This window comes from Halyomorpha halys, unplaced genomic scaffold, assembly GCF_000696795.3.
Source record: "Halyomorpha halys isolate HHAL.00 unplaced genomic scaffold, Hhal_1.1 Scaffold432.1, whole genome shotgun sequence".
Taxonomy (NCBI): Eukaryota; Metazoa; Arthropoda; class Insecta; order Hemiptera; family Pentatomidae; genus Halyomorpha; species Halyomorpha halys.
Window position 1 is genome coordinate 291,607 of NW_027112419.1, and position 6,699 is coordinate 298,305.

The 6,699-nt window shown below is 30.7% G+C and overlaps 1 long non-coding RNA gene across 1 annotated transcript; it reads right to left on the reverse strand.

Moving 5' to 3' along the window:
* Nucleotides 1–3,864: 3,864 nt before the first annotated feature.
* Nucleotides 3,865–6,263, reverse strand: LOC106682612 (uncharacterized). The gene is made up of 2 exons (XR_001343454.1): nt 6,179–6,263; nt 3,865–4,128 (listed from the first exon to the last, which is right to left on the reverse strand). It is a non-coding gene; the product is annotated as an uncharacterized lncRNA (long non-coding RNA).
* Nucleotides 6,264–6,699: the final 436 nt, after the last annotated feature.

A 6,699-nucleotide genomic window follows, 5' to 3' on the forward strand; every position in this document is an offset into this window, starting at 1 on the left:
TTAGACTGAAAATCACTCCGGTATCTAAAGTTCCCGGGTTTCGGCACCAGTTAAGTATTGGCGAAAGCACAATGTCAAAAAAGAGAAGAAGGGAAAAGATCTAACTCGCTTGAACTGTTGTAAAATACTGATCTATTTGCGGAGCCTGTCCGTCTATATATATACAATCGGTCAGCTGTTCTCGATCAGCTGATATGGACCTGTCAGCTGACAGTCCGTAACTTATATATATATATATATATTTTGCCACACCTGTACTTGCCTCTCCTGAGCTATAGTCAGTGACCACGCTTGGTATCTATAAGTGACCACTGTGCTAATGCAACTATCGAAGACCTGCCTTTTAAGGTCAATACTTGTTTTTCCCTTCATTATATGCCTCAAGAAACAAAACTTTTTCCAGCCGAGTGCCAGTCTCCTCTGGACCTCCTTTGGTCCTCTATCCGTGAATGTTATTAACTGACCCAGATAAATATATTCTTCAACATACGCTAACTTATGGTTGTTAATTTCACTCTCCTTTTTTACGCTATTTGTCATAAGTTTCGTCCTCTGGTAGTTCGGATAAAGACCATAATGCCTCACATAATGCCAGAAGCTGCTTCATCATTTCTCTTAGTTGTTCCATGCCTATTGCAAAGAGCACAATATAATCAGCAAAACGTAGGCTGCTCAGCCATTGTCCATTTATTTTAATGCCTACTTCTTCCTTTCCAAGACGCCAGAACACCATCTCCAACACAATAACAAATAAAATTGGGGATAGCAGATCACCCTGTCTCACACCCTTCTCAACATCAAAGCTTTGTCCTTTCTTTTCAGTCATAATAAATGCTATCATCTCCTTATAAAGCTCTGTTATTATCTTAATATATTTATCCTCTATTCCTATTAATCTTAGTGCCTTAAATATTTCTGAATGTATAATACAGTCAAATACCTTCCTTAGGCAAGGAAGCAAAGATATGGATAGAAGTTATATTCATTTGCTTTCTCGATGATTTGGTTTACAGTCTGAATGTGATCCACTGTCGAAAATCCCTTCCTAAACTTGCTTGTTCTTCGTCAACACATTCCATTATTCTTTTTGTTAACCGTTGTTTGAGAACACTGGTGAAAACTTTTGACATAGTTGAACAAATCAACAGGCTTTAGTGGGATATTAAAAAAAAGATACAGTATTGCAGAGGTTTACCACGCAGAATATAAGTAATCTGATAGGATTTATTTTAATACTCCAGTTGTGACATTTTTCTTCAATAGATTTTATGTGTGACTGCAGAGTTTGTGATGCAGTAGTGGGATCATTATTAAATGTTAAATTAACAATTGCTTTATTTTAACAATTGTTACTAGTAGTAAACAAGAACAAAAATAATTGTTTCTCCATCATACACCACACCCTGGTGTCTAATTAAGACTTCGCCTCCCACCTCTCTTGAATAATGTAGCTCTTGTTTTAAGAAGCTTTTGAGCATCCGCTTAAACATCCTTTCAGTCATATTAATTCTCTATTTTTCTTTTCATCCACATACTCAAGTCCTGGAAGTTTTGGTAGAACTAGATGCCTCAGCCTAAACTGATTGTCAGCCTTTACAAGGTCAAAAACTCTTCTTAATAGGTGATAATAGATTTCTCTGAGGCATAAGTTAGTATAAGGCTAGTTAATAATTGTTAAGCAGAGATTTTTTTTTCCACATCAAGTGAGTTCTCGGGGTTTTTAGCTCAGCAAAATATCACCTATTTACTTTGGAGATTTACATCTGTACATCTGCGTTTAGCCTATTATCTTCACAAACTAAGGACCCTAGATACTCAAATCAATTTACGCTGTCAAATAAGTAACCACCAAACCTAACAGTGGGTGGTGGTGGCTCTTGAGGGATGACAAGCATATATTTGGTCTTTGTCTGAATAATATGCAGACTCGTTGTTGACTTTGTTTACTGATTTTCTGCGTTTATCGTTTACGTGTTCATAATCCTTCCTGTGATATAGTTGCGATGTTTTAATTTGGACTAACCTGGCGATAATCGTACCTTTTCTTTTCACATCGACGTCTCTTATCACCTTCTTTAGTACCTGGTTGAATTATAGACATTCTTTTTATTTTAAGTTTCCTAAGTTAATCATGAGGAAGGTATTTGGAGCCCATCATCAGTTACACAGTAACCTTGATTATCTATTAAATCTACCCTTACACTTTAAATAGTTTATTTTTATAAATGTTTATTACTTTTTCTATAGCTAATTGATGTATAGTTTATAATTATAGTATTCTTCCCCACTGGGGCTGACTATTTTAACTTAAGGTGTATCGGCTGTACATTAGCGTCAGGTATTTCACTCACTTCCAACTACATTGATTTACTTACAATGGTTCCCTGCGTTATGAAACCCCTAATGGCTCGGTATACTGTAAACAACAGGATACGTTTCTGTTCCGAGGTTGCATTGTTTGTAGCAATGTTTTGTTGTGAGACAAAGCTTGTTGTGGTTCTGGTGGAGGGAAACCAGCGGAGTGGAACACCATGTCTGTCAGAGAGCGGAAAATATTTTTCCTCTTTTCCACCAGGTCATCATTAAAGATATCATTCTCGGCTTTTAGAAAATTCAAGCATTTAGTAACTTGATTCTATTTTTAGAATTTTAGATGAAATGTTAACGTTTTCTTTGAACCTGTTTTTTTATAAAATTTTACATTTTTATTAATATAAAATTACAAGCAGGTGTACTTCATCGTTTCCTGAAGTTTTAGTTCATAATTCTTGAAAAATCATGAAATGTACTCCAATGACCTTAACTCTTATGGGTAATTTATGCATAGAGAAGAAGATGGAAATATGAAATCTGGTCGATATTTAAGTTCGAATATTGTATTTCTTTGTGATAACTGTTATATAGCGAGGATTAGCGAATATATATGGGTAGAAAATTGCTGAAAAAGGTTGAACAAATAACAAGGATTTACTGAAAAAGGAATATTTAAATCAATCGGTTTGGATTTATTATTTAGTGAAGGTATAGATGAACGTATAGTGAGATCGAGAATATATATGTATGTACGTTTAAGTACTTGCATGAATATACATCTGTTGAGTCTAGAGACTTTCCAAATTAATAGTTCAAACACTTTTGTGAGGTACTTCGCATTAATTACCATGAACAGTGTATTGTAGGAAGATGTAACAGTAGTGTTCAATTATTATTAACTAGTTTTCAAAAACTTTAATGTCATATTTGTATAATTCCAAATATTATTTTAATTGTATAAATATATATTTTGTGTTTTGCCATAATATGTGTGAATGACGACAAAACACAAAATACATTGAAATTGTACATCGTAAACAAATATTTTTTTTTTCCAAAATAAAAATAAAATTAATAGTAAAAACGTTTTTGCGTGTCTATCAATAAATACATTTTGCTTGTTTCAAGGAAGAATTTTTTTTTTTACTTTGGAGTTTAAAAATTTCTTACATTTCTCTCACCAAAAGTCTACAATCAAATTTTATTTATATTGCTTATAATTAAATACAGTATTATATTTAATTCTAGTAATATAAATAATTATTTATATTACTAGAATTAAATATTATTGTCATTTGGTACCTAAAAACTGCAAAATGACCTTCAATATACTTAAATAGGACTTTGGAATTCACTCACATCATGACACTCGCTAAGACTTAAAATGAGATGTAATGTTACTACTTTCTCTTCTAATCTGTCATGGCGTAGTAATAAATAAAATCATTGTCTTTTTTATGACTTAGTCTTATTCTACTGAATAGTAAGTTGTTACTCAAACTTTAAATATTATTGTATAATCGGAAAAGGTTGGGAAAAAAAATCAGTTAATAATATATACGGAAATTTATTCTGTATTATTGCCAAAATTCATATGTAGAGGAGCTGAACGGATTACTATTGGGAAAGGGTTTAGTAGTAGTAGGCACCAACACCATATGGGTAGGCAGCGTATCCGGCAGAGTAGGCGACTGGAGCAGCGTATCCGGAGTAAGCGTATGGGTATCCGCCGACGAGGACTTGCTTCTTGGCCCTAGCGAGTTCTTCAGGAGCTGGCATGGCGAAGACGCAGGCGATGGCGAGGGCGAAGAAGAACTAGAAGTAGAAGAGGTCAGCATTAATAAAAATGCCTATAATGTACTAAGTCAGCTACAGTAAGTTAGTAGAATAAAGTAACTTGAATACTTTACTTTTTAAAACTATATTTTGTCCTTATTAAATTCACATTAATCTTTTTTCATATCATTAATTTGTTATTGTTCTTTAACACATATTTTTAAAAATAATCTATGGTTTTAAAAAAATACATCAAACGTTCTCATGAATGCTAATTATGAAAAACCATTACGCAATCCCACATTTATCATAAATGGATATCAGTTATTATATTGGAAACCTTTATAAAATGAGAATTCAAATAATAATATATCAGTAATATAATGTTAATAAATTGTAAAATAAAAATTTATCTCTCTGTTCCTGAGCACTTGTAAAATATTCCAAAATTAAAAGTAAAATATATCTAGAGAATTTATTTTTATAGTTCACTGCATTAAAAATTATTGCATTTGATGTCATTGTAAAATTAAATGAAAATTCTTTACGTTCAATTTATTTTATTTAACGGTTCTATAACAGATTATTATGAGCTAAAATAAAGAAAATTACGATCATTAGTTCTATAACACAAATATAATGCGTAGGCTTGATTAAATATTGGCGAATAAGGGTTGGTTATTGGTTAAGACGATTCAAGGGCATATAATGCTAGTAATAATATACTCTTTATGTTTCATTTCTCCCAAATATTTATTATAATTATTACATTATATTTATTCTCCTATTTCTATTTATTAGAAATTTTTATTACAGTTCATGCATTATGTTTAAGAAGAGCTCAGGTTATAATACGGGATATTCTTTACTCATCTATGGAAAAACAAAAGACTTTCTTTGCACATTCTTAAAATGAATTTTATATATCCAAAGCCCATCTAATTTCATTTTTGTCAGTATTCTGTTAAGTTTCTTTTTCTAAGGTAAATCGTTGTTCGAATGAAATTAAGATTTTTATTTTTTAAAGCACGCAAAATTACTGGAAAAACTAGATTAAAAAAATTTATTTATTTCCAAAACCTTTTTTTTAACATATTTTCTGTGTTATATTAAACTATATAACATGCTTCATTAAAGAGTATATTATATTAAACTTCCTGGGTATCCTTGTAACAGAAAACGATTAAGTTGGCTAAACCCTTTGTCTAGCAAAACGGTTATTCAGTCCATGGTCTGTGTATGTTAATACAGGTTTGTTTGTTTTTTAAGTAAACATAACTTCGTTTTATAGTGCGTAGGGAACATTTATTGTTTATATTAAGTTGTAAATATTTTAGTAGATTTAGTTTATATTATTTCCGATGGAAAAGGGCTCGGGAAACTAAATATTTCGAATAATATCATTTTTCATGTGTCATTTACTGATTATTCTTATCTATTCTTCACTCTTATTGTGTAACCATATTTATGTTTATGAATTATATTATGTCTAACTTTAGACTCATACATTATAAGATTAATCATTTATTTCAGAAATCAGTATTATTTTTTTGGAGGAAAATAAAATTTATTTTACTTTTTTATATGGGAAAATATTTTTTTTTTTTTATGGAGGAAAATAAAAAATATTTTACTTTTATGTAGGAAAATAAAAATTATTTAATTTTTATATCTGATTTTTTGTTTAGTATTGTGTCTTGATTTACAGAGATTTTATTAACAGAGCCCTCTCTATTTAATGAATTTTGTTTAAATTACCGCCCAAAAGGAGATTTCCCATCTAAAAGTCTCCTTAATAACTTTTTATAATGAAATAAATATGAACAAATTTTGATTTTAAAAAAAAAAAAAAGATTAATTGAAATATTTTAGAAAACAAATTGATCTATTCATTCTCAAGATATTGATTTTTTTGTTTCTTGAAAAACTTGCCTTATCTTTTTTCTCGAAATTTGAAAATAAAGAAATCAAATTATGTTCTTGGTTAAACAAATATTTTTTGAATTTGAATTTCTATGCTCTTTATTGAAATAGCTGATTATTCTATTGCGTTATATTCGATAACTATTAAAAGTATTGATATACTTACAAGGAATTTGATGGAAACCATTGTTGTAAGATATCTGTTCACTAGTCCAGTAGAACTGATGGTGTTCCTCTGACGAGAGCTGCTATATATACTCGATGTACCCAAGGTCTCTGAGCTTTGGCTCATCAAGCATTCTGATAGGTCCGTAGAGCCGCATCAGTCCTCGAGCTCAATGCACAACTTTGTATTCTCAAGGGAATAATCTATTCCTTTTTATCATTTAAAAAAATGGATTCATATCGCGAACTCTATTTTCAAGAATAATTGCTTTTGAAAATTCCTTGGAAAGGGAGAATATAGTTGTATATTCTTTCTGACAATGCGTAAATACAATACGTCCATTATTGCTCGGTACGGATGTAAGGTTAGAACTGTTGGTTGTTAAATAATACAAAAATAATTGTTGAAAAATTACGCATAAAAAAAACCCATCACAACACTCTTTCCTAACCAGATTTCTATTTAATTCATTACTGTACGAGAAGTGAGATATACACTGATATGAGAACTGTATTGTGTAT